This window comes from Buteo buteo, chromosome Z (genome assembly GCF_964188355.1).
Source record: "Buteo buteo chromosome Z, bButBut1.hap1.1, whole genome shotgun sequence".
Taxonomy (NCBI): domain Eukaryota; kingdom Metazoa; phylum Chordata; class Aves; order Accipitriformes; family Accipitridae; genus Buteo; species Buteo buteo.
The window spans coordinates 12144822-12164030 of record NC_134204.1 but is presented as its reverse complement, the minus strand read 5'-3'; the positions used below and the strand labels follow the sequence as shown (position 1 = coordinate 12164030).

General features: G+C 44.3%; 1 protein-coding gene across 2 annotated transcripts in view; it reads left to right on the top strand.

Annotated features, from left to right (window-relative positions):
* The window catches only part of CCBE1 (collagen and calcium binding EGF domains 1), a 100370-nt gene that overhangs the window by 55035 nt on the left and 26126 nt on the right, over positions 1-19209 (top strand). The gene's annotated exons all lie outside the window — the stretch shown is intronic.

Sequence of the window (19209 nt, the reverse complement as noted above, 5' to 3'; positions counted from 1 at the left end):
TGTTTGGGGGCTGCAGCAGAGGGAGGGCTGCTGGAACCTGAGATTTCTGGGTGATGCTGGGTGCTGGGCACGCGGCGTTCAGCTGAGGAGTGAGGAAGGGATACCCAGGTTCTGCTCAGCTTTTTGGGCATCCCCATACAACACTCTGTGCTGGCTGGGAGTGGGACTGCTGGCTCCAAACACCTCGGTGGCAGGGGAAGCGGGTCACTGCGACAAGGGAGCAGCACTGCCGTGTCACCCCAGCTGCAGGGCTGTGTCATTGCTGTCCCACTTTTACAAGACAGTGCCATGCATTTCTAGGTCCTTTGGGAATGCTGGAGCAAAGAAAGTAGGTTAGTGCTCTCCAGGACCTTTGTGCGGTCCTGCAGCAGGGAGATGTTGGATTTCCGTGCAGATCAAGACCTGCCTTTTCAGCTCATCCTGCGTGCGCTCCCCTGCTTTCAATTCAACAGGAAACTTGATTGTTGCTTTTATTATTATTATTATTATTATTTCCCCCCTTCTGTGGGGATGCCATGCCAAAGCTTATTTCCTCGCTTTCCTTTCCGCCTGCTGGCCCGCAGGGAGAAGTCCAGGCAGGCTGAGGTGGGGAAGGCAGACAGGACTGTCCAGCACATACTCTGCTTGGTGCAGTTGCCAAGCTCTCCCTCCACGTCCAACGCATGTTGGCCAACCCAGACTCTGTGAACGCGGGGGAAATCTGGATGTGATTCCTCATCTATTTAAAAAACCCAACTATTTGAACCCAGGACAGGAAGGTCTCTAGGGCACTGTGTATACAGTGCAGTCCAGCATCACGGTGATGGGTTTGTTTTTAACTGCGTTGATGACCCCATTGTGTCATACAAGGGTTTTGGCCATCTCTCTGTGTTTTCATGTGAAATGGTGCCATTCTTTCAGCTTCCTTCTCTGAACTAGACGTGCCTACATCAAAATCTGTTCGCTGAGTGAGAAGCCATTAGTGTTTCCAGAGATGATCCTTAGTGCATTGCTGGCTGATGCATTTGTTCTCTCCTCCTGCGTTTCTAAGTAGCAAAGAATGTATAAGTAAATAATGATTTGGGGGGAGAAATTGGTAATGGAAAAAATAACTTGAACAAGATTTGATAAAAATGGAGTGTTTTGATTCAAACTCATGGCTTACAAGCATTTCCTGCAGGCCAGTGGGAATTGGAAGACTGTCTTTGTGGGACTTTGAAACAATCTCTGTGCCTGTTACAAAACATCAGACAGCAATTGAGTTGTATCTTAGCAAACAGCTATTTTAGGTAACACAACCAGCAGAGCAAAATCCTAGCTTACAGATAGGCCACAGGATGAATATAATTTCTTTTAACCTGCCATCGCATTGAGTATGTTAATACATTTTTAACTTGTAGATTTTGAATCCATAGAGGGATTACTGTGATCTTTTAACAAGCCATGTTGACCAGAGGAGCTTAACCCCTATTATTAGGAGTTGAGCTAAATCTAGGGTGAAGGCATTAAGCTGAACCAAAAATCTGTGCCACTGGCAAAGTCTGTGAGTAACTCCCTAACTGGCAAATTGCTTTGTCTTGCTTGGATTTAAAACAGACCTGGTCTGAGGAGGGTTGCTTATCAGACCTGTTTTCCCCTCACCGGTTGAATGATGGATCGCAGCTGCTGGGTCCGGGACCCCCCCGGTGTGCTGGGAGGAGAGGGACAAGGCAGGCAATGGTGGGTGCAAGTCCCTGGCACTGAGCTCTCTGCCTGTGCAGCTGGGGAGGCTGTGAGCATCGCTGCGTGCTCCTGGCCCAGCGGTGCTGGTGACCAGCTCCCAGCTCACAGAGGCTGTGCCATCCTCACGGGGGTGACGTGGAAGCGAGGACGAACTGAGGTTCAAAGACTGAACTGGAAAAAAATCGAGGAATGCAAGGCCTCCCCCAAAACATCCATGCTTGGGCATTTGGAATCTCCTTTTTTACATTCAAGAAGCAATCGGTTACTTCTGATTTCCAAACACCGCTTTGCAGTGAGGAACTGAAACACTTTGGTGTTTGCTTTGGGTTCTTCTTATTTTTTCCTTAAAATCAGTCATTTCCTGAAATGGCACTGTTGTTAGGTTTTTCGCCCCCTCCAGTGAACTGTTTGTCACCCCCAGAAAAGAAGAAATTCCCCAGCTCAAAGCCTGGGTGTCCTCGAGGCCGGAGGAAGAGTCACAAGGTTTGCTGTGGCTCTTCAGCCTGGGAAATGCACTCGCAGATCAGCTGTGTCCAGCCTGGTGCTTCCAGGCTGCCTGATCGGTCATGCTTAATTGCTAATTAGCTACCTCCAGCCTTTTCTCTGGGAATTATGATAATGAACATAAAGAACTGTTTATTCTAAATGAGACTTCCCAAGGGTAACAGCCTCCTCGGTGGCTGTAGAAATGGAAAGCAAGCCTGAGGAAACACCAGGGCACTGTGGTTTTTGGCAACAGATGATAAACATTTCTTTGTGGATGGAGCAGAGCATGTAATTTACTGCCCAGCTCTAACAAGAGGAGTCTTGACCATTTTGCTATTCTTTGCCATCGCTGTCAAAATGCAACAGCTAACTCCCAGTCAGAAACTGTGTGGCTGACATTTTTGTAGGTAGCAGCATAAAACTTACTGGACTTTTATCTGTGGAAAATGAATTCATCATTTTTATAAGATCTCAGATGTTCTCTTAACTGCATTATTGCTCGTGGAGGGGCAGATGTGTCCTGCCCATCCTTCTGTAGAGGACAGTGGTGGTGGGATCAGGTAGCACCTAGACAGTTGCACAGATGTGTTCAAGGGCAGGAGGCTTCTTTTGGACTCCCTGCTAGTTTTGCGTTGCACAGGTAAAGGGTGATGTCCTAAAGCCACTGAACTTGCTCATTGAGCACAATCATCAGTCATTTTTATCAATCCCCAGCAGCATTTACCTCAAAGATCATACCCTGAAAAGAACTGATCACAGTGGCTAATTTACTGCAATTTCATGACATCCCAGTGAGCAATAAAAGTCCAGTTGTCCCTGTTTTATCCCCAAAGCCATAGGACAGGGAAATATAACAACACAGAGCGATGGATACAGGCAGCTGTCCCATTGCCAGGCTCATGCTAGCACATTCAAACCTGGCTTGGGCATCTTTGAACACTACTGCATGATACCACATGTGAACAGTGAATTAAATTCATTAAAATTCAGAGATTCAAGTTGTTTGCCATCGAGGGCAGTACCCATGCCATCTGGTAATGAATGTGGGCAGTGCTCGTGGCTTCCTGGCACAAGCTGTCAGAGAAGCATCGAGCAAGTTGGGGTCTGTGCTCAGTGGTGGGGCACTCTCATCTGGTTCCTCAAGGGGCTTAAGTCGTGGACCCTGATAGAGGTGTATGAACTGCATACTGGGTTAGAAAAGATCTGGACCAAGAGACTGGAGTGCCCATTCTCATGACTTTTCACCCCAGCCTGTGTTTTACAGTTGTCCCACCTCAGACATCCACCAGCATCCCTGGATGGTGCACAGTCCCTGAGCTGTCACTGAGCTGCTGTGGCAGCCCATGGTGTCACGCTGTGATGCTTGGACTGCATCTTCTGCAGGACTGCATTGTTAAAACATTCTGGCAGATAAAGTAGAAGTCAGACATTAACTGGAAAAGTACAGGGGGATGAATATCATTTTGATGGCTTCAAGGAGTGCTAAAAGGGAACTCAGTGTATCGGAAACCGTGATCAAATAAAGTCACCGTTGCACACAACAGTGACCTTGTGAACATGCAAAGGGTTTAGCACTCAGAAATTAAGAAAAGCCAGTGTTAACCACATGCCAACATAATTTTCACTGGACTTCTGTGGTTCTCTGTTATGATTCAGCATTTAATTACATGATTGTAGTCTGGGGTTTTTTTCTAGTTCTGTTTCTGGAAGGGTTTTCTGAGAGGTCCAAACGCAATGAAGTTTTAGTATTGCAACATCTTGCTGGTTGACAAAACAGCTTAATCCACAGGGAGGGTTAGTAGAGCTGTGCAGCTGAGGGGACGGCTGCCCTTGTCTGCAGCTCTGCAAACAGAGTTCCCCTAAGAGCTCCCTCAAGGCTGACCCCTCTCTCTAGGAGCTCTCGGTTCACAACGCTTGGCTGTCAAACCACAGGCGCATGCCCAGCCTCCCACATGGGGTGATGCATTTGTGCGTGGGGGTTGTCTCCTTCGAGGAGGTACCTCCGCAGGGTCTCCCCACCCCATCCCAGGAGGAAAGCTGCGGGCTGTGGCTGGAGACCGTTGGCAGAGTGAGAAAGGAGGCAATCTCCTTCTTGATTTTGGTGCAAATTTCCCCGTTTTGTGTCCTTTGACCACCTCCCACAGCAGTGAAGCTCTGAAAGAGTTTTAAAAAATTGGATAACCCTGCTGAAAACTGGGACGTTAAAGCCCAGGTTTTCTCTACTTACATTTCTCCCTTAACCAAGGCACCAGAGTTAGGAGATTTGCCATGCCATTGCCAGGCTCAGCTGCTCTCCAGAAGTGCCTGTCCCTCTCTGTTGAATACAGAGGGACCTGTGCTTAGCCAGGTCCTTTGCTCTGCACACTGACAGGGTGAATTTGAGATGAAATTCAGCTACTTCACAGAAAATCATGTATATTTATGACAAGGGATGTGATGGCATTGATTATCCTGCACTCGCAATGCACTGATGTGGAGACCTCTGTCCTGGTCCACATGTATGCCTTCCAAGCCCCGACATAGTTGTGGCTTGAAAATATATTGGATCAGGGATTATTGTGTTGGTCAGGGTTTGCTTAAGGACTTGAGATTCTGGTCCACGCCGGAGATGCTTTGGTGTCAGTCTAGTATAAATACCAGTACTTCTCCTCTGTGAAAGCTAAAGAGTGGTGTTCATTTGGTAGTAAATCTAAGGAATTATCTAGGTGAGAAGTCCAAGAAATCTAAGTAAGGAACTATCGGTTTCCTTGGAGATCTCTTTCTGTTGAACTTAGTTTCTATTTGCAGCACTCATACTCTAGTGGTTAACATCATGGAAGTAAAAACATATTATTACTACTACCAGTACTAATTAAGAGTGTGGAAAGGTCCAAAATCCAAGTCAGAGGAAAACATGTAATACGACACATTTCTAAATGAAGGTGTACTTTTTATTTCAAGGAAAAGTGGGGGGTTTTGTGCCAGCAAACACCACACAAGTTCTTAGTAGAAGCTGCAAGCTCTGTGTGCAAGCAGGAGAGCGTGGTGGTGTTTTCAGGTTATGGACGCCCCTGCACATGCTTATGTTCATTACTGCTGAGCACCAGTGCTGTGGATTTTGCTGGATCCTTCAAAGAATTAACACAAATATGGGCTTGGGGCAACCTGCTGCCCTGGCACTGAATTGTTTCTCAGTGTCACTGTAACATGGATTGCTTCAGTATCTCGATGTTACTAAGGGCTGCACATTTTTCTTCCACTTGTAATGCAATTTGCAAACTTCCTCTGTAATGAAGTACTTTGCTTAACATCCTACCTTACCTTTCATTTGGTTTTTATTGTTGCACTTTAGGAGATTCATCCACAGAAGTATCTATGTGGGCAACAATAAAAAGCCCATGATAAATTTATTCTGAGTTATTACCTGCAGTTGTGACAGATAATAGATACTGGATTTTTGTTAGTATTGTGATTCATTTAAATAAAAACCATGTGCCTGAAGTCAGTGCCTTGGAGATAAGTCAGACATCTGGCTGAGATTCCATGTTTGGGAATGTAAATGATGCAGATGGTGAGATTATAATACATCGGGTTGTAACAGTGATGAACAAGCACTTCATTAGGTAGAGAAGGGAGAAAAAAAATCTAAACTAAGGGGTGAAATTTCTCGAGGAGTGCACATGATATTAATTTCAGTTTGGAGCTTGCATGCATGGGTTTGGGGGAGTCTGTTTTACACCACATGCCAAACCTTTATTCCAAATATATTAGAGTGCGCCAGATATAATATAGCACTTTCAAACAATTTTGCAGAATCAGATTGATATCTCAGGCTGTAAAAATGTTGGGTTTTCTTCCTTGGAGTCTTTTGGGGAAAAAAACCCACCTTGTGAACAGAGTAGGAAAGAAAACAACTAGTTTCTTTTATTCTGCATAAAATACTACCTCCACAAAAGTGTACTGCTGTGAACTGTGGAGTGGGCTCAAAGACAACACACAAGTATTAGATGTAGAAAAGTTGGTGGGAATGTAGAAGCAGTCCAAATTGACAAAAAGTGTATGTTCTGAGAGCAAACCAGGTATGAATCTTGCAACACTAATCTTGTCTTTGCTGATACTGATTTAGCCTCAGATCTAAACTTAGCATTGTCTCTGCAGGCTAGTGCAGACCGATACCTTGGGTGTACAATGTGTTTACCTGTGATACCACTTTTGGAAACAACAGGCACTTACCAGGGTGACCTAAAATTGGCCTGGGGTGAGCCAAAGTGACTGTCACCCCTGGTCACAGCAGTCATGATAAGCCAGTCAGAAAAAACGCAGTACTCCCTTATCTTCTCCAGTCACTCTATATTATACTTATTTAAGTACAACATCAACTTGAAAATTTCTGGTCATAGCATGAAACACATTAGAGGGCCATAAGTAATAGGAGGAAATCACCCAAACTTTCCCCAGTTGTTTGCTTTAGATGCAGGTGACGACTGTTGCCTATGCCTATGACCAGGATCGTGGTTCGTCCTGGGCAGTTGGTCAGTGTGGCATCTGCCATTGCTTGTCAATGCTTCCCGCAGGTGATGGGGCCCCATCCTGCTGCTGGCCAATGCCACAGCCGTAACTTCCCTGCTGCAAAAAGCTCTCAGTGCTGTCACTCGTTTTAGGTGGAAAATAGATTTTAAGAACCCAACTGACACTTCTCCCATAATTAATCTCAGAGAAAGAGGTTTTTAAAACAGTAGGTAACCAGAAGATGTTGCTGATGCAGTTGCTATGGCCGAGGCAGATGAGACCATTGGGCAGCCCCTTGCAGGGCACCTTCAATATTCATCTTCTGTGTAACTGCATCAGCCTGTGTTCTCTTCACCTTGCCCTGAACGCAAGAGGTCTTTCCTTTTCAAAGCATCCAGCCTGCTCCCCCCTGGCATGAGAAGATGCTCCTTGTACCTGTGAGGATGTCCTGGAGGAAAATGGTCTCCTCTCAGGCATGAGTGCTGTGACATGAAAATGCTATTTAAATACTGTATAGAGAATAAAGCACTAGTAGAGATGAACATGCATGTTGTAGCAGTCGTTTAACCTTTGTGTTAACAACACCAAGTTTGTCAGGTTCATGGTATGGTTCCAGTGAGGGCTGTGCAGCCGGTTCAGGTCCCTCCACAAGGATCCAGCCTTCCCCATATTTCCTACGTATTGGCAGGCATTACAGTAGTGAGACATTTATACTGCGATACCTTAAATGTGCTAATGGTAAAGGAAGAGCAAGAAACCTGGCACTGACCGTTGTCAAGAAACAGTAGGGAAGAAAGAAAAAAAAAAAAGATCTTTGGTTCTGCACCAATAATATCAAAATGGCAGCTAGAAGCATCGCTTGCTATTTTGCAAAGGCCTCGGTAGAACAGTAGAATCACACAAATTGAAGGAGAAACATGAGCACCACAGAAGAATGTAACTTCTCTTTTTAGATGAATTGAAATAGCCCAGAAAAAAGCAATTACCTGAGACAAGGCACATTATAATGCGAAAGGTTTAAATGTGCTTTGTATGAGCCACCTGACTGTCCATGAACCCACTAGTTACATCTTGGTAAGAACATCTAGATGTAAAACACCTTCATTCCAAAGTGCTTTACAAGTGGACATGATGGGTATTTTCTCAGTTATTTACTCGCTGAGGACATACACCCACTTCTGAAGGACAGCACAGTGGTGGGTTGGGAGCACAGCCCAGCACACCACACAGTTCACACCACAACAAGAATACTGGGTCCATTTTGAACTTTGTGGATAATTTCTTTGCAACTATAAATATTTCCCTCTTATAAGAAAAAAAAAAAAAAGTAAAATAACATTATGCAATGGGACAAAAGTCTAAAATCTATATGCTCCAATTCTTTACATTGAAATATTTATTTCTTAATAGGTAAAGTGAGAATAAAGCTTATCAAGCAACAAAAAAATACATTTTTCCTGGTGAAGCACATACCTTCACTACCAGCTGTGTGCCAGGCCAAAGTCGTATGGTTTAGTTTCTCTGATTAAGGGGCTAAACCAGCTGAAGCTGCTTTTTTCTTCCCAGGCAGCGTAATCTTGGCAAGGTCACAGATCCCGATGGTGCAATTTTCCTTTCTCAAGGAAGAGCTGTTTTAGAAGAGCAAATTTTTTTAAAGATGGGTAGGATTGGGGGGTCGATGTTTGTTTTCCAGCATCAAGCAGCAGTGTGAGAAGTTGTGCCAGTTTCCTCCCAGAATTCCTCACACTTGAGGGTGCCCATATGTTCGTCACAAGTAATCCCCACCAGCTCAGGACCACATCTTCGCCGGTCATCTGAGGATGGGAGGGTCCAGGTTTGGGTTTGGGACCTTCTTCCTCAGCTTCCTTGTGCATCTCAAGGGGTTTTGCCTGCAGGTCTTCGTCCCAGCAGCAAGGGCTGCCCCGCAGCGGGTCCGCTCTTCCTTTGACTCATTTCCACACCTTCGCTCTCAGTGTTTCATAGGTGGCCAAAGCAAAATTGCCTCTTGGTCCTGTCTCAGGCTGTCCAGACATCATGCCTGGTAGCAGAGCCCATCCCTAGTTTCAGGGCAGTGGGTTAGAGGGGGGCTGGAGGAGAGGCTTTCTTTCAGCAGGAACATGGTTGCAAACAGCAAGCACTCAGAGTGGAATGGGTGGTGAGTTGGCTTGATAGCATTTCAGCATCTCGTAAAAGTCTTGCGTTCAAACTCAGTAGGTTATTCAGAGCTACGGCCATCTTCCAGCAGCAGGATGGGGAGAGAGGAGCAGCAGCCAGTGCCAGCTCCATTAAATTAGGCAATAGGAAATGGTCTCTCCATGGGGCTGGGGCTGCGGTTTGTTCAGTTCGGGCACAGCGCGGTTGCTGCTGCAGTTAGTACTTGGCTGACGGGCGATTGACACCAAGTTCAGCCTCCGTCTGTCTTGAAAGCTGCGCCCTGTGTGGGACACAGTGCTGTGGGGAAATGGAAGGACGTTTCTGAAAACAGCTTTGCTTCTTATTTTTAAAACCGGCCTTGTGCCACCCATTTGCTCACAAATTAAAGAGCGGGATGCACTGACATCGAGGGCACCACCAGTCTGGCGCACTCTGTGCTAAAATCACCACGGCCCATTCGTTGCCCGGATGGTGTTCCTGCTCCTGCCATTTTCCACAGAGGGGCTAATGCCACATCAAAAAGCTGCTCCATGAACTTTCCATCATCTACTGACTGCAGTCTAAGCAGAGTAGCATCAGCTGCACAGGCAGCACAGATACGACTGCCGCGTCCCAGATACCAAGCCTTCTAGTGACACCATATAAATAACAGCTCGTTCCAGTAATGCTTGTCTGCTTAGCGAATTGTTTCAGGATTTGCTCCATCCACTCTACCCTGCAACAAATAACCTGCAGATGTGTGGCTCTAAAAATAATCCTTGGCATTGGGGCCATGGTACAGCATCACTACATAATTCAACAAACTTTTGTACTGCGTTGTTTTAAAAATGAATCTTTTCTGTATGCTGGAAGCAGTTCACGGAGACAGATTCTGTCCTAACAGAGACTGCTCTGTATATGGAGAGTATTTTGCTATCATCTCTGTGAACAATAAACATGGATCTGACTTCCGAACATATTATGTTAAGAATTACTTCTTTCCTTGTCCAATTCATTAAGTCTGTATACTTAATAAGCAGTTTCAGCTTTTACAAGGTCTTCTCTGGGAACAATAAAACAGAGGGGAAAAGGAGAGAAACATCTGGATCAGTGAAACGCTCTTGAAATAATATCTTTTTTAGTCTCTTTACAGAGATTTCCAAGGGCTTACATTAAGAAGTTAATTCCATTGCTGCGATTGATGTTGAACATATATTAGAAGTGCAATTTTAAGTTGGTCTTGTTGCTTAGATAGTGATCAGAGCTGGCCAACTCTTTTGTTTGAAAATACTGTCATGACAAATAGCATTGTTTGTATTTCATTCAAGATTTACTACATTTTTTTAGTTTTTCTCCTTTTAAAATTTTATTGCGAAAATAGAGAGAAGAGGGGGGAGAAAATAGTGGGAGGGGACCAAAGCTGCCATTCCATTGCAATTGAACAAATAACTATTTTTTTCCCTTTTTTGTTGTTGTTTGGGTTTTGGGGGGGTTTGTTTGTTTGTTTCCCATTTCTTTAATATTTTTAAAGAATATCTGCTAGTGATACTTTTTGATTTGGTTACCTACAGTTTTGTACACTTATCAACAAACTGGAGCTAAGATGCGCAGGGGCTGGAAAACATTATATTCAAGAAGAGCCCAAGGGAACTCTGTTTGCTTAGTCTGGAGAAGAGGGAGCTAAGGGGCAAATTTAATTGGTGTCTCCAGCTACCTAATGAGGAGTTATAGAGAAGACAGAGCCAGACCTTCATCAAAGGTGCACTGCGAAAGGACATGAGACAAGAGCCATGAGTTGCAGCAGGGACATCTTAAGTAGATATAAAGGGGGAAAACGCACAGTGAAGTGATTAAGCACTGGAGGAGGGTCCCAGAGAAGTGAGGCAATCTCCATCCCTGAAGACATTCAAAACTTATTGGGATGAGTCTCTGAGCAGTAACCCAGCTGTCAGGTGCGCTTGGATCCGATGATTTCCAAAGGTCCGTTACAACCAAAATTATGCTGTGAATGTATTTTTCTAAAATTATGGGGCGAAGAAAGGCGGGGCAGTTCCTAGAATTTATTTCTGCTGCTTATAGAATGGCTGAAACCTCGACTTTAAAAGTTCCCTTGGCTGCGCTGAACCAGGGTCATGCCCCAGTGACTCTAAGCCAGTACCAGAAGGACAAAAATCCTTAGGCATAAGTGGCTGTTGAGCACCCTTCCTTATGTGACTCATAATGTAAAGAATTAGTTCACTACGCTTTTTGCACTCTTACAAAGTGTGTGCTGTGAAGATAGGAGCCATTTCATACCCCTTGTCTGTAGATGGTATATAGAGAGTGCCCAATTTCCCTTTAATCTGGGACAATTCACATAAACCTCCATACCTTGTGTGGTGTCTTGTCCTTTCAATATAAGTTTTCCACACCAGAGAGGCAGAGTATCCAAATGCAGACATCTTCCTCACACCGTCTGTTATCTTCCAGCTCAGTGCTGGAAACCAAGGTGTCATCTGGACATTGTGGGTAGCCAGGGTAGAAAACAAGGTGCTCAGAGTGGCATCTTTCTTAAATTATTTTTCTATGCTATTTCACTTTCCTAAAAGCTGATGGCTTTGTGTCTGGCTCTCCCTGCTTCTAGACTATTTAAATGGGAAGCGTTAGCCTGGCTGGACTTACTTGCTTGCTTTCTTCCCAGAGCTGAATTTCAAGAACCATCACAAATTAAAATACCTGTTCAATATCTGGATTAAATATCTGTGTCTGTGTCTAGGGTCTGGATGGATGGTGTAGGGTATATATGGATGGCGTGCCTACAGGACACATACGGGAGCAGGGGTACATGTCAAATCTTGAATCCATCAAAACCGGGAAGAGGTTTGCAACAGTTTCCAATGACAAATGTCAGCCAGACTTGATTAAGTTCATGCCACGAGTGATTGTCTGAAACTGTACTTCCAAGAAGTCCAACTGTAGCACATCCTCAGAGCTGAGCATGTGCTCACCCATCATCCTGAGCCTTGGTCCAAGCCTGTTCCCAGTCTGACACGTGTTCATGGCAAAGCTGCCAGAGATTTCTGCAGAATCAGGATGAGGCCTTTAAATGCAACTCGCCCCTAAGTGAATGCAGACTGAGTTACTAGCTTGTCTCTGAAGGTTAATTGGGATTTATGTCCTGTTTGGAGAGCTAGCTTTAGAAATCTGACTTCCTTGCATAGTTTCTATGATGTGTTTTTCTGTGCATGCGTGTGTAAAAGGCGCTTGCCTTTTATTGTTTATCGAAAGGAGTTTATTAGACATTGCTTATGCAGCATTTTTGTGATCTTGTTGATGAAAGATGCTGTATAAACAGGGCTGGATTGGACTGGATTCAATAAGTCTAAGAGCTTGCCAGCAATTTATTGCTGTTTGACTCCAGTGACCGAGCACCAGCACAGCAGCCAGCGAGTGAGCGCAGCTCCTTGCAGCACTGCTCTGGCTCTGCCTTCCGTACTAAAATGGAATTTATTGCTCTCTATCTCGCATAGATATTTGGTAGGAAATTGGAGCTACAAAACGAAGAGTCATGGAAGTTTAAAAAAATCCAAGAAACAGGACAGATGTGCTGTGATTAGTCCTGTACTCTGGCTCACCTTGGGTTAGATAAATAATTGAATGTGTGCCGTCAGCGAGACATACTATTTACAGACTTGGAAGGAAATTTGGCTTGCAGTCCTCTAATTGGAAGTCAGAGGTGGTGGAAAAAAAAGATTTTTGCTTGCTTTTCGTACTTTAAATCTCAAAGCAGTGAGTTATTTTAAAACACAAGCTCAATCTTGGATCATTTCAGTTGAGATTTAGAAGGCTACTTGTTCTTAGAAATGACAATATATTTATGAGGATGCATTATACTTTGCCAGTTCATTAGACTATGTAGTAAATGCAAACAGTGCTATCTTTGTATAAAATTAATTTTTTTCTTCCCCTCAAATTTCACACCTGTCAAACATTAATTTGATTCTGAAAAAAACATACCAACTTCACCTGTGAAGCTAAACAAAATAATTTTCTTGGTACAGTGCCAGAAAATAAAAGAAATTTGTAAGAAAAGAGAGCAAGACAAAGCTGACAGCATGTATATGAAGCTGAGTCTAAGCAGATGAGAACAGTCAAAAGTCTTTTATTTAATCATTCTGCTATTTTTGACATGCTGTCTAGTGATAAACCACATGAGCATTCCCTTGCATTAAGGAAATAAAACCCAAAAAACAATGAAATAAAAATCCAAGAAAGAGGGCAAGAAAGTACAGTCCAGCGCTGAAGGAATCACATCTGTGATTTTGAGGATGATGTTCACATGCATGTAAAATATCCAACAAATGTCTTTTCCAGTGGCAGCAGGGGTAATTGCTTTTCTGAAGTTGTGTAATATTTTCCTCCTGAGAGTTTCCTTCTTTGCTTAGAGAATATTCACAGGGAGATTTTTACTTAGTCATTTTTGGACATTGGTATGCTAAGTGAGGTACAAACACTGATGGTTACCAGTGCCGCCAGTTGGTCTGTGCTGCAGAAAAAAATGCCAATTAGTCTGTGGTTAGTCAACATGTTTGCAGCACCGAGGCTCTGCTTGGGCTAGGGACTGACACGGTGTTACGGCTTTCCCAAAAAAGTGGAGCCCTAGTCTGTATGGTTCACATGGAAATACGACCTTTTTTCTTTCATTACGCATTGGAAGGAAGGATGTCAGGAAGCTTTTCTACAAGTCTGTATTCTGCCCAGAAGAGACTGGACTGAGTCTTAGTTGCCACTTAGTGAGATGAGTTTTAGTTGCCACTGTCCTCCTGTAGCAAGTAGAAGCTCGTGAGCTCTTTTTTTCTTGCGGGCCTGCCTGCAGGATTTTCATACCAGCCCCTTTCTCTGCATCCCAGAAGTCCTAAAATAGTCCAAAAGCCATGGTCCCCTGGGACTTCTGGTCTGCTGACACAGGGAGATGTGTTGGGGAAGTGGTCTGCCTGCCCAGATTTTGTTTGAACACCTCTGCTGAACACCTCATCGCAGCTCATTTACTTAAATGAAACCACAAACCCCACCATGACGAGATGTCCTGTGCTGTGTCCATGGAGAACAGAGGCCCAGGGACTGCTACAGAAAGGACAGGCTTTTTTGGTGGCTAAGTTCCCCAGAACGGTAAAGTTTTGCTTTTTGTGCATTCTCCAGTTTCATGCAGGTCAGCACCTATCGTAACGCCAAGCCCCACAGATACCCACGCAGGGTGGAGGGTTTCTTGCACCCCTTGAAGTCTTTTTTTGCTCTTTTATAGAGAGAAATGAGCTTCACACATTCACAAATAGCATGCTCTGCAGGGGCTGTGAACCATCATATCAGTTTGGAAGGTACCTTCTGAGAAGAAGGAACTACAGTTTATACTCCACTGCCATAAAACTCCCTTTGACCGTAAAAAGGTGACTTGAAACAGCACTTTGAGGAGAAAAGGAGTCAGTTAACAATGCATTACAGTAAGGAGCAGCCAAGGAGCGTGTCTGAGAGCTTTCAAGAGCATCAGCCAGAGCCTGCCTGAGTAAGAGCTGGCACAGTTCCCCAGAGTCAACAGAGGCATGTGACTTTTGTCAGGGGAGGATCTAGTCCCTGGCTTGTGTTCACGAAAGAGGAGCCCAGGAACCAAGTCTTATCAAAACCTTCCCATTAGCAATAACTGGAATGGGATTTCATTTTTGGTATCAGTCTTAATAGCCAGAGCTGAGCAAAAGAGCAGATAGCAGGGCTGTTTTTTCCTAAGAAAAACTGTTATATGTGGGTAAATTTATTTGACTTAAGTAGCTGATGAGAAACATGGCTTACACTCAGACAACACATTAATCACTGAAAATCTGACTTTCAGAAAAATCAAGTAATAGGTTGCAGTGATTTGCTGGCTGAGGTCTGAGTTCCAGCTTTGCTGGTGAAGCGTTGTCTCTGTGGTTGTTCAGGCGAATTCTGCTTTATTCTGTCAATTAAGAGAAATAAAGAAGCACACATATACATACAGTGGTCATAGGTGCTGCAGTATTTCCTAGGCAGTGGAAGACATCACTGTACTTGTCTTATTCACTCTCAGCTGGGATGGTGACTGGAAGTGCTTGGGCTGGCCTTGGACCTTGTGTTACACCCAATGTGAACATAAATTATCTTTTTACAAAACTGTGAAAAAGGACTAAGTCTGGAAATCATGGCAAAGTGTATACTGAGCAAGTGTCTGCGGGGAAGCCATCCTCTCTTACTCAAGATTTCGGTATGTATCCCATGGAAAGCCAAACAAAAATAAAGTGTATTGCTTCAGTTTTACACCATGTTGCCATAAATCTTCTCTCCATGTGAATTATGGCGAAACTGTGCACAGCTACTGAGCTGCTTCTTTAATACACTTGTGCTGCAGATGGGCTTTGTCTGTACATGCTTTGGCAGACAGACCTGTCCCTCATTTGGATTTTATATAGAATATGAGAAAAACAAGGGGTTTTTTTTAATGTACCTTGTTGGCTTGCTTTTATAGCTGTCTAACTATTTTTTGTAAGTTAATTGCTGTATTTTATATTTGCATTTTTGCTGCACTGTGTATTTCTCAAAGTCAGGGTGATCAAAAAGAAACACTGGGCAGGCACAATAAGGAGCCAGTCTAACAAAGACCCCTTTGTGCAATTAAACACAGCCATGCCATAGCCTTTGCTGACTCAGGTCTTCAAGATATGGCACAAATTCTTCAGAGTTCATGTTATGACGTTGGCTGAAGAAATCTGATTAAAATTTTTTTTTCTATCTTTTCCCAACAGGAAATTGTTTTTTTAATTAAATACATTTGCTTGACTGTATTACCATTACTTTCTACCAGCACCGACCTGCGAGAACAGTGTTGATATATCTAATCCTACACAAAATGTTAAGCAGCTTTTACACCCCCTAAACTGTGACTCTTCTGACATTCATGGGTCAGAAATAGCGTGTCAGAGAAGAGGGATTTGACCTGCCTGACCACCTATGGAGCTGCTGCATCTTCCTGTGAAGCGACCTCAGGCATCAGCTGAGCTATAGAAACTGTCCATGTGTGTGCTCCTAGCCTCAGTGAATGGGAGGTGAAGTGCCTCTGCTTGAATTACCTCTGTCTGGGAGGAGCTATCCTGGAGGCTGTCTGTCTGTCTGTCTGAATCCCAGCATTGTAGCGCTAAAGGGTAATATTTTATCCTAAGAACTCACTTTCTAACTCAGCATAGGGATTTCTATGTCTGCTTTGCTCCTAGGAGGCAAATATTTCTTTGGGTGTACTCTTCTGTTTCTACTTTTGACATCTTTAGCAAAACTTTCCCTAACATATTATGTTCATCTGAAACCAGTATAAAACTTTTCTTTTTTCCTTCCCTTTGCATTTCCCCTTTGCTTCCCTTTTTTCAATCACTAAATGGCCATTATGTATCTTTTTCAACACAACAGTCATGATGGAGTTTGAGAGTTGCCTCTTTGCTGAAGCTAACCAAAACCTCAATAACTCATCAAGCATCTCCGAGCCAGCCACTGTCACAGCCCGTCACTGCTGCGTTACTGCAGACAGATACAGGTTAATTATCACTTTAAATGCTTCTCCTGTTACTGTTTGCATTTCCAAAGCATTTCAGCTGCCGTAGGACCCTGAATCGCTCCTTTCCCTCTCACACAGAAGTATTTTCTCAGTTCAGCAAACCCTGGTCTCTCCGGCACTGCCACCCGCCACGGTGTCCCGGTGCAAAGCAGGAGGTGGGCTGGGGGCGATGGCAGCTCTGCACCAGGTGGAAACAATTAAGGGGAAAAACCGTGGTCCGCACTGGATGAGTTACTGCTGATAGCTGCCAGATAAGCTAACTTAATAAAGTGCTGGCTTAATTAAGCCACATTCTTTGCATCTTACCTTTCCTCCTGCCTGTCTGGGGGGATGCTATCAAGCAGCTACTGCTTTGCAAGATGGGGCAGGGGTGCTGTGCTGGTGCACTGCCGTGTGTCAGGCACCCGGGGGGGGACCCTTGGGCAATGGGACATGGGGGTGCTCCTGGAAAGGTCAGCTCCCCTCTCAGTCTGCAAAGTGATGGGCCACAGAAGCCTGCAATGAAGGCAGATCTGCTGGTTGCCTAGTCATGGATGTGTTTATTGGTATCAGAGGTTTGACCCTAGATCCCATCTTCTGACATTCAGTGGTCCAGGAGCACCTTGACCTCCAGAGCAGAGGGGAGTAGCTCAATATCTTCCCACTTCTCCTGCAGCTATCATTCCGAAAAAAATGGTGACTTTGCTTTGAGAGTCCCTATCACTATGGATTTTCTTACAGGTAATACAAAAGCGAGACGTTACAGTTTTTGAAATCATGGTGCCCAAAGCCCTCTGCGCATTTGGGCTTGTGCATGTTCCTGAGTGAAGAATGCATGAGAATCAGAAGTTGCTATATTTTTAATAGCTGAAACACCCCATTAAAAGCTGTAACAGAGAAGTCTGCCAGAAGTTTCTCCTTTTGGAAACCAGATTTAAAGTTAATGGATCAACTCAATTTCCCCTTAGATCCAAGTTTTAGTGGTTGAGCTTCTTACACAGCTGTGTATTAGTTTGTGTTTGATGCATGCTCACACGTACAGCTGCGTAGCAACTGCCTCGCTGAAAGTTATTCAGTAGCTACAATTATCAGTGGGGACCCCCCTCTTACCTCTCATTATGTATAACGAGATTGCTGCTGTGCAACGTTGATTAGACATGTCAACCTGGAGCTGGATGTCTGAAAATGAGTATTGCTATTAAAATGCCTTTGCTAATGATCAACTCATGTGTCAATCATTTTGACAGATTTCTCTTTAAGAATGTAAAAAGCTAAAGCACGCAGGAATCCCAGGGTTAAAATGTAATGCTCAGAGAAATGGGTATTGCTGTATTGTATTTCCTGTGCATTAACCCTAAAGTAGCAGTTTCCCTGGCCAAATCATGCTGATGTCTGAAGCTTGCTGTTGAGTACAGGCTGTGCCAATACAGAGATCTGTAATCTTTAATTGGGAACCAATTATAATGGGGAATTGGTTTCTGGAGTGTGATCCTGAAAGCAGGGTATCTCTCCTCTAAACCACTTCTTTAGGTGTGATTTAAAGCTTTCATGATGTGGAAAAATCTGCAGGTATTTGGAGAAAATATTTCCAAATCTCCTTACCAGTAAGCCCTGGGAAAATTGGAGACAGAAAACAAGGAAATGATTTCTCAAACACATCTCATCTCCCTGTGGAACTCATTGCTGCAAGAAGCTGTTGAAGAGATAGATTTCAGCAGGGTCTTGGATATCTGCCAAGGCAGCACAATTTTCCAGTTGCTTTAACTGGAGCAACCCCCAGCGAGGCTATGCAAGGCTATGCTTGCTTCAGGGTTCCAGGACAGTATCTAATGGCTGTAGCTCAGCATATGATGGGTTCTCAGTGTGTGGCTGTAGGAGAGAGGTTTGATCAGGGCAAGTAGTTTGGCTATCAGGAGAATCCAGCAAGGCAGATAAAACCACAATTTAGCCACAAGAAGGCTGGTAAGTCCAGCCAAAAGCCATTGCCAGCCAAGTTGAGAGGAGAGGGGCAGCTCCTGCAAGGTTCCCAGGTGAGCCCTTACCCAGGAGCAGGCTGTGCCAGCTGAGGTTTGCATCTGCTGCCACAAGCCACTCCAAGGATGGGAGTCCTAAGGGTCCTAAGCCTGAAAATGAAGTGGGAATTCCCAGGAAGAAGGGTAGAAATGATGAAAGCTGCTGCTCCCTCTTTCTGTTTAGTTCTGGCTGGTACAACCCCACAGGTCGTCATCTCATGGCAGGGATGCCTTCCTCTCCTTTCCCATCTCCCAGCCCTCTCTCAAGCCAGGCTGCATGTGCCTCTGAAGAGCAGCTCCAAGCAAGCCTTTATCAGCCTCTCTTCTTCCGCAGACAAGGAGGAGATGAATATGCTCTTGGAAAGCCATCGGCATGGCTTGCAGCAAATGAACAGCCTCCCCGATGCACCTTTGAACTCATTCCTCCTGCATTTGTTTGTCTTGCAGATAAAACTTCACAGCAGTGTTTGGAGAAAAGTCTAATGAGGGACCACTGTTTGCATAACAAAGCAAGGCTTCCTCTTCAGATGTTCAACCTTCATTAAGCATAATTTATATTTCAGCTAATCTTTGGAAGAGGGTAAAATGTGGAGCCAGAGTTCGTTTTTACATAGTTTGGAGTAGTGCATTGTTTGTTTTAAGTGGTCAGTTGCAACTGATAGTTGATTTAAATTCAATGTAATGGTGATTTGTGATGGCTGCGTGTTGTCCAGGGGAGTGTTGTGTCATTGACTGCCATGGCTTTAGCACTCTTCTGCATCAGTTATTGAATTAAAGGATGAGACCAAATGGATGGTTTCTCATTTTGCTGATATTTCAGCG